We start from the raw sequence: 21365 nt of genomic DNA on the forward strand, positions 1-21365 counted from the left end.
CTCCCCATTCACGCTGTCGGAGCAAAAAGGTGCAATGTGATTCTGCACTTTAATTTGGGGAATTGGCTTTTTATCTCCATGTGATTTAATTTTATTTTAACTTAATGGACTCTTTTTCCTAAAGAAACTTCAGACACATACAATGGCTTTATAAAGAAAATAATTTATAACATTAAAAAATTGACATTAGAATCTAAACAATATCTTGGGTTTATGCACAAATTAAAATTGCCTTATCAATAACTTTTGAATTTGTAAAATGCAGAACCTTACATAAATCTACTGTCGATCTTATACTAATCTCATGATGAAAGTTATATACTCACACGTGGCATTTTTTTGTTCATTCACAGGATGTGGGCATCAGTTCCAATGTCAGCATCCCTAATTGCCCTTAAATGAATGGTTTGCTTGGCCATTTCAGAGACAACCACATTGCCATGGGTCTGAAGTCACAGATTGGGTAAGGATGGTAGATTTTCTTCCCTGAAGAACATCAGTAAACCAGATGGGTTATTCCACTAATAGTTAATTGGTCATCAATACTGACATTAGCATTATAATTCCAGACTTTTATTTGTTACCTGAACTTAAATTCATCAGCTACCTCGTTGCGATTTGAACTCATTTTTCAAGATCATTAGACAAGGCTACTAGATTACTAACCAAGCTACTATGCTGCCATTCACTATATGGTTTAAGCATTTGGATAGATACCATTGTAGTGTAGCAAAGTTTTCTTATGCAGCCTGGTTATTGGCTTCACAGGCATTTGTAAACCTGGATGAGGCATGAAGCTCTGAGTTAGCGAGCAGTCAGGAAAGTGTAAGGTAAGATGGTGATGCCAGGAAGCGAAAGGCAAGGTTGAAATGGTCATGGTGGAGCTCTATCTTTTCTTTCTGAATTTAGTCTAAAATTTAAAAGCCCTTTTTAACATTGAACTACACCTTGGGGAAGGTGGCTTGTCAACAATAGGTCCCTATAAATATAACACATGATTGATTGACACTTCACATGTTTCCTCTCTTGCTGTGCCCACAACCCAACATATGCAGGTGCTTGAAATGATCTTTAGCCAGCCTGGACTCATTCTTGTTGCTATGGTTATCTATCCTTTCCTGTGTGACTTTCTACAATGTGTTGTTTTTCGAGTCCTTTCTCTTCAGACATGCTGCAGCCAATTTAATATGAGGATTTTGTTTCATACTGATTTTCACAACAAAATGTTGAAAATGTTTTTGCCAGGTGTTGAGCTCACCTGTTCTGACGATTCCTTGTTTCAGTCGCTCCAAACTAGTTTCTAAGTCACCCACATTACCTAGCCAATTTTTGTTAAAGTCATTTATTTTCCCCCTCTGCCATTTTTGAGGCTAGGCTCGGTAGTAGCTCTCTTACTTCAGAGCTATAAGGTCATGGATTCAAAACCCACTCCAGAGGTTTGAACATCGAATCTAGGATGGCATTTTACAACAACAACTTATATTTATATAGCTGCTTTAAAATAATTAAACATCCCAAGGCGCTTCATAGGAGCATTATAAAACAAAGTATTACATCGAGCCACATGAAGAGATATTGAGTCAGATGATGAAAGGCTTGGTCAAAGAGGTAGGTTTTAAAGAGTGAAGAGAGATAGAGTCAGAGAAGTTTAGGGAGGGAATTCCAGAGCTTAGGGCCTAAGTAACTGAAGGCAAAGTCAGCAATAATGGAGTGATTAAAATCAGGGTTGCACAAGAAGCCAGAATTAGAGGAGCGCTGATAGCTTGGAGGGTTGTGGGACTGGAGGAGATTACAAAGAAGGGGAGGGGTACGGCCATGGAGGGATTTGAAAACAAGGATGAGAATTTTAAAATCAAGACATTGCTTGACCAGGAGCCAATGTAGGTCAGCGAGCAGTGAATATTTAAAGTGGCAGATGGGGTGCCATGTCCTGGATGGCGTCGAGCATTTTGAGTATTCTTGGAGCTGTACATATCCAGGCAAGTGGACAGTGTTCCATCACACTCCTGACTTGGTGGAAAGGCTTTGGGGAGTCAAGAGGTGTGTCACGCGTCACAGAATTCTCAGCCTCTGACCTGCTGTCATAGCACAGTATTTTTGTGAGTGCTGCAGTTAAGTTTCTGATCAATGGTGACCTTCAGGATGTTGATAGTGTGGGATTTAGCAATGATAATACCTTTGAATGTCAAGGGGAGGTAATTAGACTCTCTCCTGCTGGAGATGGTCATTGCCTAGCACTTGTGTGGATTGATGTTACTTGCCACTTATCAGCCCAGGCCTAAATTTTGTCCAGGTCTTGCTGAATGCGGGCACGAACTGTTTCGGTATCTGAGGAGTTGTGAATGGCACTGAACACTGTGCAATTGGTGAACCTCCCACTTTTGCCATAATGATGGAGGGTAGGTCATTGACGAAGCAGCTGAAGATGGTTGGGCCTAGGGCACTGCTATCAGCAACTCATGCAGCAATATCCTAGGGATGAGATGATTGGCCTCCAATAACAACATCTATCTTTCTTTTTGCTAAGCATGACTCCAGCTAATGGAGAATTTTCCCCCTGCTTCCCATTGACTTCAATTTTGCTAGGGCTGCGTAATGCCATACTCGGTCAATTGCTGCCTTGATGTCAAGGGCAGTCACTCTCACCTCACCTCTGGAATCCAAGGCTGTAATGAGGTCTGGACCAGTGTGATCCTGATGGTACCCAAACTGAGCAATGGTGAGTAGGTTATTGCTCTGTAAGTGCCTCTTGACAGTACTGTTGTCGACAACTTCCATCACTTTACTGATGATTGAGAGTAGATTGAAGGGGTGGTAATTGGCCAGATTGGATTTGTCCTGCTTTTTTTGTACAGACATACGTAGACAATTTTCCATATTGTTGGGTCGATGCCCGTGTTGCAGCTGTAGTAGAACAGCTTGGTGAGGGGCGTGGCTAGTTCTGAATCACAAGTCTTCAGTACTACAACTGTGATGTTGTCAGGGCTCATAGCCTTTGCTGTATCCTGTGCATTCAGCTGTTTCTTGATATCACATGGAATGAATCGAATTGGCTGAAGACTGGCACCTGAGAATCTGGGTTCCTTAGGAGGAGGCTGAGATGGATCATCCACTCAGCAATTCTGGCCCAAGACAGTTGTAAATGGAACCTTATCTTTTGCGCTCACTTGCTGGGCTCATTGAGGATGGGATGTTCATGGAGCCTCCTCTTCTTGTTAGTTTTTTAATTGTCCACCACCATTCATGACTGGATGTGGCAGGACCGCAAAGATTTGATCTGATCCATTGGTTGTGGGACAGTTTCATCTGTGATGGGTACATTGGTGAAGGATGAGGTCAAGTAGGTTGTTCACTTGTATTGATACTCTCTCCACTTGCTGCAGGTCCAATCTGGCAGCTATATGGTACTCAGTCAGTGGTGGTGCTACTGAGCCACTCTTGGTGATTGACATTGAAGTCCTAGACTTCATAGCATACATTCTGTGCCCTTGCTGCCCTCAGTGCTTCTTCCAAGTGATGTTCAACATGGAGGAGTATTGTGGCGAGGTCTGAAGACAATGGCTTTGGTCTTCCCAATATGTAGTTGAAGGAAATTTATGCTTATTGGATGTTGGATAAGCAGTACAATAAAGCAGAGACAGCAGAAGGTCGGGAGATGTAGTGGTGTGGTACAACTAGGTGCTGTTAGCGTACATGTGGAACTTGATTATTTGTTTTAGGATGTTTTCACTGAGGGGCAGTGAGTAGATGAGAAATAGGAGATGATTCTCTGGCTACAACAGGATAGATAAACATGGAATCAGGCAAGTGCAGTCCCATTCAGCTGGACAACAAAGGAAGGGAGTTCAAGAAGGATGATGTGTTCAACTGTGTCAAAGGCTACATGCTAGTTTTTTTTCCGCCACAAGTGTCATTAAATCTCCAGCAACATAAGCCAGCTAATATATTCCAGCAACTTTTGTTATCTTTTTCACTAGTTGAAAAAATGCTTTAATAGCATTTATTGCAAAGAAATGGCAGCACTGAAAATATACAGAGCTGTATAAATACCTGGCACTTAAAGAATTACATATATGCTGGGAATGCCCTCAGGGGTTCTTCCAATCAGCAGATGCCACATAGCATAAATGGAGTTTCCTCCGATCTTCCGTCAAAGTTACAGGGCCAATCAGGAAATTCTTAACTACAATTTAAAATAGGAATAGTTAAATAACAAAATCAGTATCTACTTACGACTAGAACATTTTTATTAAAACAAAATGGCAAATCATGACTGAGGAGGATGGGGCTAAATTGTTTCAGAAACCATGTGATTTATGAGTGCAGACTTGTACAAAGGGAATGAGAAGCATCTAAAACAAGGTAAATGAGTAACTGTTTATGATTTAATTAGGATCAAAAAGTACCACAGCATGGCCGGACTTTTACTGGGCTGTTTGGATGTTGGGTGGGGGGAGGGGACCGTAAAATGGAAGCAGTTTTTGTTTGACCAGAATTCCAACATCTTAACATCGCTTCCAGATTTTACCAATTGTGGGACTCATGGAGGGTAAACTTTAGACATTGAGGCGGTTGGACACCAATTAAGGTAGTTGAAAGGCCAATTAACAGCAATTTTACAGCACAGTTCATATTTTACTGATGGTGCATGAGGACCATGGGGCTTTAGAGTCCCGTCTGGTTAAGTGAGGCAGCAAGGAAGCAGGGGCTAAGTGCTGGCTCTCTCAAGAAGCCATCCAGGGAAACAGCGTGAGGTGGCTGGAATGTTGATGCACAAAGGGCACTGCCAGACGTCAGCAGAAGTGGGGAGATGGTACCAGGATAATGGGGACGTGTTGCCAGGGTCACGTAGGGACAGTGGGACCTGGTCCAAGGAAAGGTCCCAGGGACAGGTTTGGGAGTTGGGGGTGCCATCTGGAATGAAGACCTAGGAATAAGAGATAGGCCATCTGCCATGGGCCTCATCCACCCAGGCCTTATCCACTCAGGCCTCGGGGCCCCGCTTGACGAGGAGGGGCAGCTCAGAGGGAGAGGGATCCAGGCACTGACAGGGGCACATCTGGAACCTCAAGACCAGCAAGAGGGCCTGCCTCAGGGTGGGAATGCCAGAGAATGGTACAGAGGGTCACACCAACAGGCACCTGTGCACAGAAGAGGCTATCTCCAGGACAGAGTCTAACATCCAAGGCTGAACATTCTCCAAATGTACATGAGGCAGTGTCAGCGAAAACTGTGGCTCTCCAGGGAGACCATCACTGATCTCTGTGCCATGCTGCAGGATGAACTGAGACCCATAGGGGATAGTGGACACCTAATGCCAGTGGCGTTGAAGATCATCATGGCTCTCAACCCCTCTGGCTCTTTCCAGGGATCCACTGGGAACATGTGTGGGATCTCCCAGTCTGCAGCTCATCGGTGTATCAAGGAGGTGACCAATGCCTTGTTAAAGAGGGCCGGCAACTTAGAGCACTACTGTACCGATCAGGACAGTCAGGGAGAGAGAGCCATTGGGTTTGGCACCATTACTGGATTCCCCCAGATGCAAGGTGTCATCAACTCCTCACATGTGGCCATCAAGGCTCCCACGAACCAGCCAGCGGCCTTCATCAACAGGAAGGGCTTCCACTCGCTCAATGTTTAACTGGTCTGCAACCACCAAAATTGCATCCTTCAGGTGTGTACATGGTTCCTGGGAGGTAGCCATGATGCATACATACTTAGGCAATCCCAGATGCAACAGCGTTTCCAGCCCCCCCCCCGCCCCCCATACTTGGAGACGAGGGTTAGCTACTGAAGACATGGTTACTCACACCCATGAGATACCCATGCGTGAATGCAGAGGAGAGGTACAATACCAGCCACAGGTCAACTTGACGACCATTGAGCAGGCCATTGGGCTTCTGAAGATGAGAGTCAGGTGCCTTGATTGATCTGGTGGAGCTCTTCAGTATGGCCCCAGAAAGGATCTTGCATATTGTGGTGGTTGGCTGTGCTCCACACAAACTGGCACTGCGGAGGGGGGAGGCGTTGAATAATGAAGACATTGCTAATCGCGATGCTTCCTCCTCCGACGAGGATGTGGAGGGGCCAGCTGACCATATGATGGAAGATGAGGGGCCCCTTGCACTATAGGCAAGGCGCAAGGGAGGCTTGTTATGCCCTAATGCAGAGCCATTTACTGTGACCAGTTTTCACTTTCAGAAAGATTCCTGTTGTCACATCCCTCATTTTGCACTTCATCGGCCAATGCCAGCATGCACAGCACACAGTGGCAAGGCTGAGGAACTGAATGGATGCACCTTAGTCCATCACTTCAAGCCTATTGCATGAGCAAGGGTGTAGATGAGATCTCACAGGGCAGCAAGAATTGAAATGAAAAGCAGCAACAGTGCATGGAAGAGCTTTTGAGCTGCACAACAGAAATGAGGCTTAACATCTCCATATTCTATTCACCCGTGAACCCCAGGTGCAGCTAGGTGCTCTTAAATCTCTTACAAGTGCTCCGACGTGGTGCTCCCCCTGCGCTTGCAGCTGAGGTGGAGGCAGGCTGCTGACTTTGCTGCCCCATGGTTTGGGATGATCTTGGCAGCAGTCCTCTGACTGCCTGAGGCCTGGAGGGCCCCGGCATGCTGAAGGACCCCTGTACAGACACAAGACACTCCTCTGTCATGGAACCTTCTTGATGTGTTCGAGCCACTGGCAGAGGGGCTGAGAAGCCGCTGTCCACACCAACGGCTGAGTCTTGTTCTCCTGCCACTGGGATTGGCAATGGGTGAGAAAAATGGCGGCCGGCATACACGAGCTGCATGCCGCCACGCCACCGCGATCTTGCATCCGGCGGCTCATTAACATATGCGCAGCGGCCACCCCCCCCCCCCCCCCACTCATGATGGCGGGGCATGAATGTTGTCACCTGAGACGGAAACAGGAGCTGGCGCCATTTTTAAAAGGCTGCCAGTCCTGTAGACACTTCCAAAGATGCAGAGTTGGCCCCTTCCCTCCCATCATGCCGAAAGAGCAATGCAGAGTTCATCCCTTCCACCCCACTTGCCGATACATGATTAATGGATGCAGGGTTCCAAATCCCCCTTTATTTCTGCCTACTTAAATTTAATGCAAATGTCCGAGTTCGCTGCAAAAATGAATAAGAGCAGGATATTACCGACCAACCTTTGCAGGCACCAAGGACTCTCGTCTTGGTGGCGCCAGCTTTTCAAGAACAGGAATGTGAAGGCACGGGAGTACCGCACGTCGAGCTGATGATTGAAAATGCCCGATAGGATCGCGGTGAGTTCCATTAAAATGTATGCAAATGGACAATTTCAATATTTAAAGCATTGTCACGCCGGCGAGTGGTGGAGGTGCTACCACGGAGCTACCCTGTCCCTGGGAGGATCGGGCCTGACAATCCATCAGGCTCCATGGCAGATGGCTGCCGCTCCGATCTCCCGACAACTCCCCATACCCAACCCGCCACCCCCCACCACCACCACCCCCCGCCACGGAACCTAACGTCGGGCTAGGAACGAAATCCAGCCCCAGGGATGCCCTGAGAGGAGCCCCCAGAAGCAGAAGTCAATGCTCCTCCACCCTTGTAAGGCACACTTGTACCTTCCTGCTGACCTGAGAAGGACAAGGACCTGGTGGACAATCCAGTTGACTCATCGTCTTCTTGCCTTGTCACTGCTGGATTGAGCTCATGGCCAAGGCGATGGCATGCAGGTCTGCGCGCATCTCCAGCCTCCACTGACTGGTCTGCTGAATCAGGCTATGAGGATCATCATTCTCTCTAAGGAGGAAGGTGTCTGCACACATGCCAGAGACATGGCAGCAGTCATGACCTGGATGGACTCCTCCATCGTCTGTGCATAGCCTCTGAAAGCTCCGCCAGATGTTCCCTCCCCTCTCTCTGTAGCTCCAGCAGTTGCTGTGTGGCAGACAACTCCAGAGGCATGTCATCAGCCTAGGGTTTCAAATGGGCCTGGCCTCCCACAGTCCTCCCACTGTCAGTGGCCTCAGCTGTCAAAGCCTCGATCAGTTGTTCGGGGGCTTCTCTGATGTGCTCATCAGCTTTGACCCTGAATCTAATTGTGAATGCACACCCACTGATGTGAGAGAATCTGTACTGGTGGAGTGTGAGAGGGAATGCTGTGATGCTGCGCCCTCTGAGGATCCCTACTCCTTCTCGGAGGTGACCGGCTGTCCACTGGTCCCTTGAGCTCTGCTTCCTTTGGCATGGTTCTTACCTGCATGAGATAACAGAAACATTGAAGGGTTAAGGGCTTCCCATTTCCTCTATGGAGCTCCATGTGTCCAGTGGTGGTCACATGAGCACTATGCCTTGTGTGTGCCAGTGGCATCTTGTGCCCCTCCACTCATTCTCTCACCCTCTTGAGTTGTTACTCCCGTCTCGCCATCAGCAATTTTGGTGCTGCCCTGATGCCCTGCTAACACCAAGGCCTCCTCGTCTATGAGGGTGAGGATGTGGAGGTACAGCACCCCTCTGCCAGCCTTGACCCTCTCTTTGGCATTATGTGCCATCTTCTCCTGCAGTCACAAGAAGGAAGACTGTTAGCTTCCCCGTGGAGACAAGCACAACATCTATGTTGGTGGGGATCCAGTAGTCCATGATGGGGGCACATGAATGCCACCTGCATACGGTCACTCTCGAGGGACCTTGTTGGGGTCATCAAAGACAGCGGGCGACTCTGACCAAGATGCAGTTATGCCTGTGACTGGATGTGCTTCAGCCTCATCCACTTGACACCACCTGTGCGGTCACTCCCTCTCCACCAAGCGCAATCTCTCCTGTTGCTATATGTGTCATGGAACTATTTTTTTTGTTTAAAACAGTGTGCCTTTAAGACTTTGTCTAAAAACAGTGTACCTTTATGACAGAGAGAAATTTTTTTTAGATTCTTTGAGAACAGTGCCACAGCCAGCCTGTTCCCTAGGTAACTGCAGGAGACGTGCTGTAATGTTTCAATTTGACTATGTGCAGGGACTGCCTGAAACCAGTCTGATCTGGACCCCAATGAAGAGTGCTCACTAAAAAAGAAGCTGTCTATATCTCAGCAGAGAAAATCTACATTGAGCTCAGACTATGTTTGCCTAAGAAAGAAAAAGCCCTGGAAAGAACATTTTCATAATTGGAGTGAAGTTTCTGCCGAAGGACTGCCAGTTTGAAAATGCAAGCAGACCTATTGCTGTATTCCTCATTGAATGAACTGTGTGACACCTGCTGCAGCTGAAATACTTTGAATGCCTATCTATCATAGACTGTTTTGTCGAATTTTCCTGGAGACTTCGAGTAGCATCTGATTATTCTATTCTGGGACACCTCATCAACTGGGAATGTAACCCTGCAGGACTTACAACCCAGTTACTTATTTTCTTCCTAAGAAACCACATTTTTAAAAAAACCAGTTGACCAATAGTTTTTGAATGTATGTGTGTGTGTGCATGGGGGTTAAGTTAAATAAGAATTTATAAGGTCTTTAGACATAAATTTATCTTAGTGTTTAAGATTTAATTTATTAATAAATAGTTAACTTGTTGTTGTTTAAAGTTACCTGCTTTGGTGTATTTTATTATGGGAGGTTAATAAAATGTTTCATTTGTCTGTTTTCCGGTTAGGTGATAAAACTTTAATAATATTCTATGACCTGTCGAGTGATGGGACTGACTTGACAGTGCATTGCTCCTGCCTCGGTCGTAACACATGCAAGGCCCAAAGGGAAACGAGGTATGGAAAACTCACCTCGGCAGATCAAATAAGGTCATTGATGTGCTTGGAGCATTGCATCCAGGTTCGGCTGGTGACCCCATGGCTGCTGACCTCCTCTGCAGTTTCCATCCAAGCTTGCTTGTGTTCCTGGGGAGGAGGCCCTCCTGCTTTGCCCTTACAGCCTGGAGGAGAACCTGCAGGAAGGCATTGCTGAACTATGGGGCCACCCGGGGTCTTTCTTCTGCCATTCTTGCTGTAGCCTTCTGGTCAGTCCCTTTGTTGGTTGGAGGCAGCAGTCAGGGAGCAGCAGCAAGATGGTTGCAGGCAGTAGTCAAGGAAAGGACTCCTCTGTGCAGACTTAGTAAAGGAAAGGACCCCCCTGTGCAGGCAGCAGTGAATACAGGACAGACAGCCCTTTAAATACGGCACCAGCACCTGCTGCAGCGTCAGTTGATGTTGACTTTGCCGCCCAACTTCCCGCCGGTACTTGCATCTTAGCCAATAAATCCAGTCATGTGAGCCAGAAATTCATAAAGGGTAAAGGAATTGTTGGAGCTACAAATGGGATTACAGGAAGGCAGCAAGGATTAATGTAGTTACAAATGATTCCAGAAAGAATAATACACATTTGTAGATGAGATTCAGGTCAGCCATCTGCTTTCAGTCTGTTAAGCTTTATAAATGATTGCACTAACTGAGAACAAACATAAAACATATTATTCATCTTGCTAACAGTAATCATACAGATGAGGACTTTAACCAGCTGGTTGGATAATTAAGATCTATGACAGATTTTTGGAGAAAATAGGAACTATAGGAACTCTTTTATTCTGTAGACCATAATTTTGAAGTTAGTGTCAAAAAATATAAACTCCTAACTGCCCCTGCCACAGTGCTTAAATAGCTCATATCAAAGTCACAAATGACATTCTTTGTGACTGTGACAAAGGTAAACTATCTCTTCTTGTCATTCTCGATATGTCTGTAGACTTTTACAGAGTTGACCACACCAACTTCCTCCAATGATCCTCCACCATCGTGGGTGGGACTCCATTTGTCTGGTTCCATTCTTATCTATCTAATCATAGCCAGTGTATCACCCACAATGGCTTCTCTTCCACTCCTGCACAGTTACCGCTTGTATCCTCCAAGGATCTATCCTTGACCCCCTGCTATTTCTCATCTACATGCTGCTCCTCAATGACACAATCTGAAAACAGAGCATCAGTTTTTACATGTACGCTGATGACACCCAGCTCTACCTCATCACTACCTCCCTTGACGCTTCCACTGTCGCTAAGTTATCAAACTGCTGAGCAGAAATTTCCTTCAATTAAATATTGGGAAGACTGAAGGCATAGTCTTTGGTCCCTGCCACAAACCCCATTCCGAAACTACCAACTGAATCCCTCTCCCTGGCAACTCTCTGAGGCTAAACCATACTGTTCGCAAACTTGGTGTCATATTTGACCCCGAGATGAGCTTCCGACCATATATCCACACTATCACTAAGACCGTCTATTTTCACCTCCGTAACATCGCCCAACTCCACCTTGCTTCAGCTCATCTGCTGCTGAAACCCTCATTCATGGCTTTGTTACCTCTAGACTTGACTATTCTAATGCACTCCTGGCTGGTGTCCTACATTCTACACTCTATGAACTTGAGGTCATTCAAAACACTGCTGCCTATGTCCTAACTCACATCAAATCCCATTCACCTATCATCTTTGTGCTCACAGAAATACATCGGCTCCCAGTTAAGCAACAACTCGATTTTAACATTCTCATCCTTGTTTCAATTCCAGTAACAGCCTCATCCCTGCCTATCTCTGTAATCTCCTCCAGCTCCACAACCCTCCGAGAGATCTGTGCTCATCTAATCCTGGCCTCTTGAGCATCCCCAATTTTAATCACTCCACCATTGCTGGTCGCGCCTTCAGCTGCCAGGGCCCCAAGCTCTGGAATTCCTTCCCTAAATCTCTCTTGTTCGCTACTTCACTTTCCTCCTTTCAGAGGGCCCTTAAAATCTACCTCTTTCACAAGCTTTCAGCCACCTGCCCTGATATCACCTTATGTGACTTGGTGTCAAATTTTGCTTTATAACGCTGCTGTGAATCATCTTGGGATGCTGTATTACATTAAAGGTGCTACACGAATAAAACTTATTGTTGTAACTAATTATTTGACACAATATGATTGTTAGGACCTCAGTGGAACCATTGACATTAAAAATACAAGATATGAACCCCCAAAGTAATTTAAAGAATTACACAACAAGATTTCATCTTTTTAGGACTTTTATTATAACAACCAAACTAAAAGAAATCCCCATTAACCAAATAGTATTTTGTAAGTAGCTGATGCCCCAAATTACAGACAAAGGTATTTTCTTCACTTATTAAAATACTTGAAAACCTCACGCCACAATACAGTCCTTCCATTGAAGAAATAACCCTGACACATCTAATCAGCTCTCATATTGTTTAAACAATCCTCCTGCTGTTTTGAGGCAATGCAGTAAAAACACCTGGCTCCGAGGTAGATGAAAGTGTGAACGTCCCATCTCTGTCCTCGAGAGGAATCAATCATAGTTACAGTGGCCGGATTCCAGTACCATTGTCTATGATGGTGGCCTCAATTAAAATAAACTGCTTAACCTGTCAGCCAATTTCTTAGCCATTCCTGGGTTTTGTCTCAACATCTCACAAATTTGCCTAATTCACAGATTCTCATGCAGAACTCAGTCAAAAGGCATTTTTGGAAGTCTATGCATGCCAACTATTGGGGTTTTCTACAGTCATCCTGTCTATCATTGTTTGCAAAGAATTAAATTATATGCTTCAAACACTGAGTGCTGTTATTGTGTCACAAAATATATACATCACAGTCATATTGGGTGCTAGTTTTAAAAACTGTGCTACTGCAGCTTAATTGACACCATTTTAAATAGAGTTTGGCTTCTAGCTTCTGTTTTCTTTTGCTACACCCCCTGGGACATACCACTACCCACATCCCGCCAGTCTGAAAAACATCTATTCATCTGCACTTTGCTCTCTCTCTCCTCCTAGCCCTTAATCCATTACAGCTACAATCCCTTTACTATGCGTTTTAATTTTATTTTAGAGGGTTTAGCAAATGTCATCGGGGCCTTGCTGCCAGCCCTGCCTGCTGCCCGCAGGATCCCCGCCCGACTTAAATTCGAGCCTTATATGTAATGCAATAAACAGAATATACAGCATGATTGCACATAACATTGTAGTGCAACAAACATGGCATGAACAACATTTTGATACAGAGTACACCACAACTGTGTTGACACAAGAAACAAAAAGGTATCGATCTGGAAGCAGTATAATCAGAAGGATTAAATGAGGACTGTTTCTGCACAACTTGCAGTTGATCTTTCAAAGAGACAGAAGCTATTAGGCAGGAATAAATATTCATTTTATTAATTAAGCCACAACAATATACCCACAAAGCATAATTTCAAAATCAGCAGCAGACATTATTGTTTCTTCGAATTTCCATGCTGCATAAAAACAGCTAATACAAATATCTAGAGTAACCTTACACTACTACTGCAAACGTTTTTCTTTAATTTATTTGCTTCAAAGCACAGTTGGCCCATGAACATAAAGTAAAACACATCCCAACATTTTAAATTACTATGTTACCAAATTGTGTTTGATACAGATTACACACTTTAATCAACTGTTGCTAGTAAAGGTATAATGGCTCACAAATTACAACACTTAAAATTGGAGATTTAATGTTGCGAGAGTGGTGTATCAGAGTGGAGTCAAGCCTTAGTTTACTGTTCATTTACTGCAGAAGCTCAGTTTATATTACCCTATCCCTTTATCTTATTGTGAATTCCTGGCAGAATATTGTAAAGGTTTAAATATATTCAAGGATCAGGACAACTAAGGAAAGCCAATGAAATGGTTATCTAAATAGACAAGGCCAGATGTTGTAGCAATAGTTAAAACAATAAAACTTGCTGGAAACATGTTCAGTGTCTGTTGTCTCACATGGGACAAGTTCAGATGACCAGATGTTTCTTTGATGAGACGTAACGTCCTCAGGGGTTTCTTCTGCCTGGAATTTAGATCGCTGTTGTATCTGCTATTTGTGAAGGTTTAATTTTCTACTTATAGGGGACCTATAACCTCCAGTAGCACCTAAACATTTTTCCCTATCCAATGACACTATCCACAGCTAACAAAGTAGCTGCTCATTAGCATCTTGTTGCTTACCCTGGTCTTCAAGAAGGTAAGAGATAGAAATTAAGTACATGGGTGAAAAAGATCTGTGTGATCTCCACACAGGGATTTGGTGGCATTCAGAAGAGAGAACTATAGGCGCTGAGAGAGCAATGCTCCTATTTTTGAATGTTTCTATTAACTCTGTGTAAGTCGGTAGGTTTTGAATGAGTTAAAATCTTACCCTTGTCACGCCCCTGCAATCCGAACTTATGAACAATAAAATTAACTTATGAAGTAAACCAGAAACGGACACTTTCCTCGCAAACAAAAATGGAGTAAGAGGTCAGGTCTTTTCCTGCCAATGCACATGGAACTACCAGAACTCTGAGCTAATTTTCATTTCTGGACAAGTTTTGGAGAAGTGATTAAAATACAAATTACCTTTCTGGACATATCCCTGTGAAATCATTAAAATGCAAATGACCCTTTCAGTGGTAATAGCTGCTTCACTCCAGCTGATTGGCTTGACAATATCATCGCAGACTTTTGGACTCCAAACTCAAATTCCAAAGAATGGGCGCAAAAAGCCCTACTTTATCAAGGTGAGATGAGGATGAAAAACACCCGGACTCCATTGTCTGACAATGGCCTGACCATCAGAAACCATTTATGTGGACAATGAAAAGAGAAACTATGGTCACATGACAGAAACTAGATTTCTGATATAAAGTATTAATAAAGGTATATTCTTGGCGACAAAGGAGGTCCATCAAAGAGAAAGTTCCCTGCCTAAGATTACCCTTTTTGAACTACATATACGCAGAGACAGGAATTGGTCTTGAACTCACTACCAGAGAAATTGTACCAGGACTTTGCTATTCATCTTTGGCTGGAATATAACAAGAGCAGCCTGCAGCAGCGCATCTGTCTTCCTGAACCTCCCAAGTCTTTCTTCAGTGAACAAAAGAAAAGATGACAGGCCTGCTCCATTTCAAGTCTTCACTTTAACTCTTTAAAATCACCAGACCTAACAGATGTTATCTTTATAACCTCTTTCTTGAGTGAGCGTGTATCTAACCACTGGGAGTGGTGGTCACTGCTGGGACTACAGCCCAGCATGAAGGGAAAATGCCTTGGAGCGGGGAAGACAGGTAGATTCTGGTTGCCTCACCGTGGGTAATTGGTTGGGCCCTGGCGAGGCAAGGGTGGTCGAGTGGGGGGAAGGGGGCATGTTGGGAATTGGGGTGGTTGGGTTGGCGGGGGCGACCCTCCATTGAGCACAGGGTGCCCGATCGTGAGGGCCACCCTGGGCCGCTTGGAAGCCGCCTGGTTTTGTCAGGCGGCTTCTTCAGTCCTCGGCCACCCGACCGGCCACATGTAAAATTGGTGTGGAGGTAGGCGAAGGCCCTTAATTAGCCCTTAAGTGGCCACTAAAGAGCCTTGCTTGACCTGGGGTGGGCGGGCCATTTTTCACTCCCATTGCCCTATGCAGAGGCGGGAGCGGGTCGGGAAGGGCTCCCGCTCCATTTTATGTCACCCCCCCCCCCAACTCGTCGGGATGACGTAAAATTCAGCCCTGTGCTTTTCTCTCCACAGTTGCTGCCTGACCTGCTGAGTATTTTCAGCACTTTCTGTTTTTATTTGTAGGAAAGAATATCTCTGGTTGGCAAGACAATACAAAAGTTTGTTTTTATTTATCTTGATCAGCAACATCACTGAGATCACGTTTCTTGTATTTTAATTTTATTTTTAACTAGCCTAATCTAATGTTTCCATACTTTTTTCATGAAAACTTTAAATACTATGTTTTTTCATGTTAGAGTTAAGATTCACATTATAAAAAGAATTTTCTGATTGGTTTAAAGCCATATTTGTCGCAGTAGTTTTGAGCACATGAGCAAAATGATTCTTATATTTGTATAGGAAACAAAATTAATCTTGAACATTGAGGCAGACAGAAAATTGTCAGGCTCACAACTATTTATCTGGCAGTAAAAAGTGCATCTCCTGATCAATTCCCATCCAACTTAAGACTCTCTAGTGAGTACCATCTGGTTGAGCACAAGCCCAGAACAGTCACAGTATAGAAGGTGCTAACTATGAAATTGATCAAACTATATAACAGACTGAAAATGAAATCTGCTGGATTCATTAGAGGAAAAAATGAAAAGCAGCCACAGAGACTGCAGCTACAGGAGAACGTAGCTAGATAAAAGGATAATAATGTATTTCAAGCATTGCCCCATCACTTTTTAAGGTTGGATAAGTTCCTTGTGTGTTATGGTTCTTTCGGGCAGTTTTTATCTTACTACCAGCATGGATTGGGCAGTAGTGAGCTGAAAATATTTTTTATAAAGCTACCGCTCACTTGCTGCCTGCGACTCTTCCGATTTGATCTTAAAGCAGGCCTCAATATAGGTGGCCAGCTTTCCTGCCTGAACCAGGTGGTTAAAACACTTACATTAGGGTCCTAATATGTGAAAAATAAAATAAAAATTTAAATAAGGTTTAAAGTTCATCAAAAACTATAAAGTCTATGGGTGGAATCTTCCCAGTCCCACAGGAGTGGGGGTGAGGGTGCGGGGAGGACCTGAAGGTGGAACCAGGAGGAAAGGCAGATATATTAACATCAGGTCAGCGGTGTGATGCATTCCCACCTCTAGGCAATCATCTTGGAGGTATGTCATCACCGGCAGAGGCTACCTGCCCGGCAGTGATGGATAGTCAATTTGAACTGCCCATTTGAGGACAGATTCTGCCAGATATATAGTTTTCACATTATTCAACCACTCCTTAATGCAATATTGGTCTTCCATTGGGTGAAAATAGCAGCTTTTCCAATGACTTTTGTGGGAGCAGGAACACCATAAATGACTCCACAAAAATCTTTCCACCTGCTGCCAGTCCCCCATGGCAGGATATCTGCCAGCTTTGCTAGTGGCATTTGACATTAAGTTCTGATGGGAACAAACTAGAATAGAGTTCAGAGGCTCAGAACATCTGCTTTCTATTGCTCAACCATCTTAACTTACTATATGCAACTATGAAACACACCCAGGTTGGAAGAAACAGTCAGGGAACTTCCTTTACTTGACTGTACACACAAAGTTACAACATCCATATCAAAAAAAGCTTTCAAATAAGATAAGTTCATCTACCACTATAAGCTCTAGCAATTACAGTGGGCAGTATTTTATGCTCTCCCTTCTGGCGGGTTTGAGGTGGGGAGGGCATTTAATCGGGCGGGATGGTGGCAGCTGGGGACCCTGCCACCTTTCTGCCTCCACCCCAGTTAAATCTGTCGTGGGAAGGCTCATGAATGGCCTTCCAACCCTGCCTCCAATTCAGGCACTTAAGGGGCAATTAATGCCCAATTAAGTGCCTCTTCCCGCCTCCACTGGTATTAACCTAGTGGCAGGCGGGACTGTTGCCAAGTGGGGACCATGACATGCAAACCCATGCGGGGTTACTTGAGTTCTCCCGGAGCGGGGGGGAGGGTGGGGGGGGTCTGAGAACCACCCTCCTGCCCTTGCTGCCGACCCCCTCCCCTGCAATCCCCGCCCCGTGAAACCCCTCCTGCCATCACTTACCTGTGACCTGGGTCACTCTGCTATCCCGGGCCTCCAGTGGGTGTCGTTCTGGTAGCAGCCACTGCCTTCCTGGAGGTGCTGATTGGCTGGCAGCTCTTGGCAGGTAGGACTTCCTGCTCCCGGAGTCCTGATCCTGGAAAAGGTCCACCGGTGGCTTCTCGAGTGCTTGATTGGCTCGTCATTCGATGGTCCTTCCCCAAAGGAGGCAATGGTGGTCTCTCACTGCCTCTCCAGCCGATGGCCGGGATCCTGTCGCCTCCATAAAATTCCCCCCACTGTCCAATAATTCCAGTATTAGCAGTTGATACAAAGCCATTAATAGATAAAATTGCTGCTCTGCCATTTTCAAGCTTTCAAGCACTCCTTGTTCTTCAGGTTGCAGGCTTGTTATCCATAGTGTTGATGGAAGTCTTTTTGATTGAAGTCTCCAGTTTCTACACTGGCTCGGTTTGTAGTTGATTACTGGCCATGATTCTTTCTACTTTTGTGCTATATTGTTGTGGCTGTGGTTTGTTTCCTGCCTGGATCATTCTACTTGAGTTATGGAATATGTAATTGGACTCTCAGGTCTCTCCACAAATTATGGTTCTGTAAGCGTCTCCAGTTTTTCTGAAGATCCATCCATCTTCAGCTCTTACATAATAGGATCTTATAGCACTTCCTCAGATATTTCATTTCCCTTTTCCTGAGGGCTGAGCTCTGACAAATTCTCTTTCTGTAAGCCTATCAAACTCTGAGGTAACTTTATTATGGAACTCGGCCTGTTTGACTTTTCTACAGTATTAATTCTCTTTTATATTTACGAGACCTGGTTTTAGAAGTCAGCTTGCTACAGGGAGAAATTTCATGTTTGCTTGTCAAGTCGTCTTTGGGCTAGTGAGTTGTGCAGTATTTCACTAGCTGTATCATGCTAGCTGAGAAGAATGAGGTAAGGATCTGTACTATATCATTGCTTTTTCTAGAAGTGCATTTTCTACCTTGCCATATGATTATTGCCTATGTTGTCACGTGGGTAATCTGACTGTTGCATAATTTGATAGAATATCCCAGAGTTAAATGGTATCTGATATCACTGTCTGATGTAACCTCATTTGAAAAATTCACAAATTTCATCTTAGATATGATTTATTTCTCTTTTTCTTTTCCATCAGAGTCTGTCTCTTTCAAAGAAATCAGAATAAAAGGGATATTGATCTTAATAATCAATGGCACTGTGCCTATTTTTGGATGTTTTGGCTTTCAATATGGTGGAGAGGGAGCAATACTCATTCCGAGCTGGAAGTGTCTTGACTGCCATATTGGTTTAGGCAAATAAGTAGGCGGCCTGAGCTCGCACCTGAATTGCTCATGCCAATAAGGGGCCCAATGCCAATTGGAGGACCCCTGTGCAAAATTAAATTTCCTGAAGTGCTGGGCTGACTGTGTTCAGAAAAACTAGGTCTAAATGTGGCCAAACCAGTGTTCCTTGTAGGGAATGTAATTACCTAAACATGGAAGCAGGAAGAGAAGGAGTACTTCGTCCAGCTGCCCATTAAAATTACAAGCTGATAGCAGCCACTGACTTCCTCCCTCTCTGTGCCCATCACCCAATTTCCTCCTGTCTCCTGATTGACCCCCTTCCCAATGGACACTCTTCCCGGTTGCATAATCGATTCTATCCTGGTTCTCCTCTACTCTCCAGGTAACCTTGCAATCATTTCCTTCCATCCCTTATTAACCTATCTACCCCATCTATTCCCCTCATAATTTTGTGCAGCTCAATCAGGTGACCCCTCAGCTTTCTCTGTTCTAAGGAAACCAACCCTAGCCTATCCAGTCTCTCTTCATAGCTGAAATGCTCCAGCCCATGCAACATCCTTGTGAATCGCCTCTGCACCTTCTCCAATGCAATCACATCCTTCCTATGGACATAGATTTAAGGTAAGGGGCAGTAGGTTGAGAGGGGATTTGAGGAAAAAATTTTAATCCAGAGGGTGGTTGGAATCTGGAACACACTGCCTGAAGAGGTGGTAGAGACAGGAACCCTCACAACATTTAAAATGAGCACTTGAAACACCATAGCATACAAGGCTACGGGTCAAGTGCTGGAAAATGGGATTAGAATAGATTGGTCCTTGATGGCCAGCACAGACATGATGGGCCGAAGGGCTTGTTTCTGTGCTGTATAACTCTATAACTCTATGACCTCCCTGTGGGCCACTACTGTGGACAAAAATTCCAGAGGCTTTCACTAGCGAGTTGTAGATGCCCAGTCAGTATCTGACATGCTGCCTTGTGACTTGAGGGCCAAGACTGCCCCTGCACAGGTGCAGGTGGAGCAGCTTTTGGCAGGGCCTTCACAGGCTGCAAAGGCCAAAGTCCATCAGCCAGGAGTATATCAGCAGATAGTGCAGGGATCTGAATAGCTGCCTCAAGCTCTGCTGAAGCCACAGGGGTTGCACGACATTGGAACAGTAGGAAAATTACAATTAAATGTTCGTAGCTGGAGAAGGATATGCATATGTATTTGTGATGTGTGACAAAATGTTAGGTTGTGAAGTTTTTGTTATTTAGTAGAATCACAAAACATTTATTATTTTGCAACACTTGCCTATGTTATCCATTCTGGGTAGATCTCGCCTTTTCAGTTGCTTGTTGATGAATGAGAAGACGTGAATTGATGGGAACCAATGTGCAGATGGTTGGGCAATGGGTGGTTGGTTGGCAACAGGACTGCTTTGTGTCAGTGGGTTTGGGATAGTAGTGGATGAGAGTGGTAGTTGGCTGCATGGCTCCAGTGGTGGTAACTAACAGAACCTTAAAACTTCAATGGAATCCTTGGCATCCCAAGCAACAATGAGAGCAGAGTGTGCTGGGATGGGATCACTATCTCACTATTTTCTCCTCTTCTTCATCCTCCTCCTCCTCGAATTTGTCCACAGACAATGGGTGCTTAGTGCTTAGTTCCTCCTGCAGCTCCAATCTTCCCTGCTGCACAATGTTGTTCAGAATGCAGCACACCATGAACATTCTGGAGACCCTGGTTGGTGAGGACTGAAGGGCACCTACAAGTCTGTCCAGGCCCCTGAAGCACATCTTGAACATATCGATGGTTTGTTTGATCACACATCTGGCTGTCATATGACTTTCATTGTACTGCTGTTCGGCTTCATTGGTTGAGTTCCTGACGGGTGTGATAAGCTGAGTTTGAAGGAGGTATCCTTTATCTTCAAGTAATCATCTCATAGGTCTGCTTGCAGGTGCAAAGAACTCTGGAAGCTTTTACTGCTGTAAGCTAAAAGAATGACGGCAGCTCCTCCAGAATCTGGCACACACCTTCAAAAGCCTTCTGTTGTGGTTGCACACCAGTTGAACATTGATGGACTGGACACCCTTGCAGCTTATGAGTACGCCTGGTTGTTCTGGGGTGTCACAGATTGTCATGTGTGTACAGTCGTTGATGCCCTGCACCTGTGGTAAGCCAGCCAGTGATGTAAACCCGAGTGCTTGTCCATTCTGACTGGTGCCGTCACAGGTGAAGTTGACATAATTGTCAATCCAGGCAAAAATCTGGATCATCAGTGACCTGCCTAATGCATTTGTGTGCAGACAACTGAGAGATCCTGAATATGCCTCCAATGGTGCATTGGAAGGATCTGGCGACATAAAAATTGAGTGCAGTAGTCACTGCACAACCATCAGGTCTAGCAGGGAGCAAATTTTCTGTTAGGAGGCTGTAGATATCTACCACTCCCTGATGTGGTCAACTGAGCCTCTGGAGGCACTCCTTTGCCGAGAGGGCTAGGAAGCTAAGCCACTGATTGTACACCCTGTTACACGGGTAGTGCCTCCTACTAACATG

At 44.9% G+C, this 21365-nt stretch overlaps 1 long non-coding RNA gene across 1 annotated transcript in view; it reads right to left on the reverse strand.

Moving 5' to 3' along the window:
• Positions 1 to 347: 347 nt before the first annotated feature.
• LOC137380646 (uncharacterized) overlaps positions 348 to 21365 on the reverse strand; it is a 116222-nt gene continuing 95204 nt past the window's right edge. Inside the window, exon 3 of the long non-coding RNA XR_010977057.1 lies at positions 348 to 486. This is a non-coding gene — a long non-coding RNA (uncharacterized lncRNA). The remainder of the gene's footprint in view (positions 487 to 21365) is intronic.

The sequence above is a fragment of the Heterodontus francisci genome, chromosome 20, assembly GCF_036365525.1.
Source record: "Heterodontus francisci isolate sHetFra1 chromosome 20, sHetFra1.hap1, whole genome shotgun sequence".
In the NCBI taxonomy this organism is placed as follows: Eukaryota; Metazoa; Chordata; class Chondrichthyes; order Heterodontiformes; family Heterodontidae; genus Heterodontus; species Heterodontus francisci.